Below are 3,946 nucleotides of genomic sequence, written 5' to 3' on the forward strand. Positions count from 1 at the left end.
TCCATAGGGTGGCACACATTGTAAATAAGAATTTGTTCTTAACTTACAAATCAAATCAAATTTTATTTGTCACATACACATGGTTAGCAGATGTTAATGCGAGTGTAGCGAAATGCTTGTGCTTCTAGTTCCGACAATGCAGTGATAACCAACAAGTAATCTAACTAACAATTCCAAAACTACTGTCTTATACACAGTGTAAGGGGATAAGGAACATGTACATAAGGATATATGAATGAGTGATGGTACAGAGCAGCATACAGTAGATGGTATCGAGTACAGTATATACATATGAGATGAGTGTGTAGACAAAGTAAACAAAGTGGCATAGTTAAAGTGGCTAGTGATACATGTGTTACATAAGGATGCAGTCGATGATGTAGAGTACAGTATATACATATGCATATGAGATGAATAATGTAGGGTAAGTAACATTATATAAGGTAGCATTGTTTAAAGTGGCTATTTACATCATTTCCCATCAATTCCCATTATTAAAATGGCTGGAGTTGGGTCAGTGTCAATGACAGTGTGTTGGCAGCAGCCACTCAGTGTTAGTGGTGGCTGTTTAACAGTCTGATGGCCTTGAGATAGAAGCTGTTTTTCAGTCTCTCGGTCCCAGCTTTGATGCACCTGTACTGACCTCGCCTTCTGGATGATAGCGGGGTGAACAGGCAGTGGTTCGGGTGGTTGATGTCCTTGATGATCTTTATGGCCTTCCTGTAACAACGGGTGGTGTAGGTGTCCTGGAGGGCAGGTAGTTTGCCCCCGGTGATGCGTTGTGCAGTCCTCACTACCCTCTGGAGAGCCTTACGGTTGAGGGCGGAGCAGTTGCCGTACCAGGCGGTGATACAGCCCGCCAGGATGCTCTCGATTGTGCATCTGTAGAAGTTTGTGAGTGCTTTTGGTGACAAGCCGAATTTCTTCAGCCTCCTGAGGTTGAATAGGCGCTGCTGCGCCTTCTTCACGACGCTGTCAGTGTGAGTGGACCAATTCAGTTTGTCTGTGATGTGTATGCCGAGGAACTTAAAACTAGCTACCCTCTCCACTACTGTTCCATCGATGTGGATAGGGGGGTGTTCCCTCTGCTGTTTCCTGAAGTCCACAATCATCTCCTTAGTTTTGTTGACATTGAGTGTGAGGTTATTTTCCTGACACCACACTCCGAGGGCCCTCACCTCCTCCCTGTAGGCCGTCTCGTCGTTGTTGGTAATCAAGCCTACCACTGTTGTGTCGTCCGCAAACTTGATGATTGAGTTGGAGGCGTGCGTGGCCACGCAGTCGTGGGTGAACAGGGAGTACAGGAGAGGGCTCAGAACGCACCCTTGTGGGGCCCCCGTGTTGAGGATCAGCGGGGAGGAGATGTTGTTGCCTACCCTCACCACCTGGGGGCGGCCCGTCAGGAAGTCCAGTACCCAGTTGCACAGGGCGGGGTCGAGACCCAGGGTCTCGAGCTTGATGACGAGCTTGGAGGGTACTATGGTGTTGAATGCCGAGCTGTAGTCGATGAACAGCATTCTCACATAGGTATTCCTCTTGTCCAGGTGGGTTAGGGCAGTGTGCAGTGTGGTTGAGATTGCATCGTCTGTGGACCTATTTGGGCGGTAAGCAAATTGGAGTGGGTCTAGGGTGTCAGGTAGGGTGGAGGTGATATGGTCCTTGACTAGTCTCTCAAAGCACTTCATGATGACGGAAGTGAGTGCTACGGGGCGGTAGTCGTTTAGCTCAGTTACCTTAGCTTTCTTGGGAACAGGAACAATGGTGGCCCTCTTGAAGCATGTGGGAACAGCAGACTGGTATAGGGATTGATTGAATATGTCCGTAAACACACCGGCCAGCTGGTCTGCGCATGCTCTGAGGGCGCGGCTGGGGATGCCGTCTGGGCCTGCAGCCTTGCGAGGGTTAACACGTTTTACTCACCTCAGCTGCAGTGAAGGAGAGACCGCATGTTTCCGTTGCAGGCCGTGTCAGTGGCACTGTATTGTCCTCAAAGCGGGCAAAAAAGTTATTTAATCTGCCTGGGAGCAAGACATCCTGGTCCGTGACTGGGCTGGATTTCATCTTGTAGTCCGTGATTGACTGTAGACCCTGCCACATGCCTCTTGTGTCTGAGCCATTGAATTGAGATTCCACTTTGTCTCTGTACTGACGCTTAGCTTGTTTAATAGCCTTACGGAGGTTACATTTAAATATATATATTTGTATATATATTTGTATATGTAACGGATGTGAAGGGGACGGTTTAAAGTTATACTTTTACATATATATATTTGTATATATATATACAAAATTTCATACAGTTAATGTTAATTGGCTATTGTTATCTCAAAGAACAAAACGTATGAATTATCCTAAACCTGTGTTAAGCCGAGCCTGTCAGACCTTATTTTCGGCGTTTATCCCAAAACCCTATTATTTCCCTATACCTCAGTGTTCTTTCCCCATTAATCCCCCCCTCCCCTCCAGAAATGGCTGAACGAAGCAAAGGTAACTTTCTATTACTACAAACTGGCGAGCTGTCTACCCGTTAGAGGCGAATTTCCACCACGCTCTTTAACCGATGTTTTAAAAATCGTCCTAATCTTTCTTTCCGCAAACGAACACGACTCCGAATTGTATTTTATTTTTCAGTCGCAAAACTGACACTGTAATGTCAATTTATGTCCACTAAGTGGCGACAGAGTCTTAGCTATACTTTTGGACATGGTAAATAGTGTGCAGCTAGAGTGAAAGAGGCGAAGCGAGAGCAAAGATTTTTAACGAATGCAAGATAGACCACAGCCTGTCGTTTCCAATTGGAGCAAATTAATCATAGTGGGCAGAACAAGCAAGGAAGTTGGCAGAGCCAAGTACAAACTGGCGATATCCTTCCTATTGGCGCATTCTAGCATATATTTAAATATTTCCGTTAGGGAACGCCTACTATGTGACGTGTACGTGTTCAATAACGCAATTCACCCATGCCCGCATTATAAACCGCGATTTTTTGGAAACTTTGGTAAAACGTAGTCCACTCTGTAATTTTGTGAACAGAAAATTATATTAAGATCAAATGTTTCATTGATGAGAAAATAACAGAATGTCGACAAAAATCCATCTCACTCAACTTCTTCCACTGTGCTTCCTCTCATTTGATTTGGTGGTGAGTGGAAATGCCAACCAGATGCTTCATATTTATACATCCGGTGAAACATCTGGCTCATTGTTCTGTGGCAAGAGGGTCCACTCCCGTCAAAATCTGTCCAAGTGGGAATAAAGCAATAAGCAGACCGCCTCGCCTGCCGTCCCAAAGAATGCCATTGTTAAGGCGGATCTCATCATTATATAGTGTATCTCTGGTGCAGCTCATATGCCAAATGTTAGAACGCCTCTCCTTTCCTGGTACTGAGTTAGTCCCAGGATCTTGTTTAAGCCTGAAACCAAATGGGCAGCTAGCCACATTGGCCTTTAGCATCTGTCAGATGCAGCATAAACCTTTTATTTACGGAACAGTGGGTCTAGAGCCATATATTTAAATTTTTCTGAATATTTTTTCCTGTGTGGATCCTTCATCAGGTTCATACAATACATGGTTTTACCTTACTCAACCCAGTTCATGACAGAAACTGTCAGTGGCATACAGAAACAAGATACAAAAGGTGTTCATCCCTGCATTTTGCAAGGCCCTCTCTGAAACAGAGTTGATGAGTCATGCATTTACAATTTTTCTGAGTTGCAGACACCTAGGTAATCAAACATGGTGCACTACTACACCACCACATTCAACCTAAGACAAAATTGACCATATTGCAATTCTACTACTAGGGATTCAAAATACTGTCACCTTTACCAACATCTAAAAATAAAACAAAAATTACAAACAAATTACAAGTTGACAAGAGATACTGCATGGTGGCGCACCATCCCCATGAAAAAATAAAATAAAGTCAATTGCAAACGAGACAAG

The sequence above is a fragment of the Oncorhynchus gorbuscha genome, linkage group LG16, assembly GCF_021184085.1.
Source record: "Oncorhynchus gorbuscha isolate QuinsamMale2020 ecotype Even-year linkage group LG16, OgorEven_v1.0, whole genome shotgun sequence".
In the NCBI taxonomy this organism is placed as follows: Eukaryota; Metazoa; Chordata; class Actinopteri; order Salmoniformes; family Salmonidae; genus Oncorhynchus; species Oncorhynchus gorbuscha.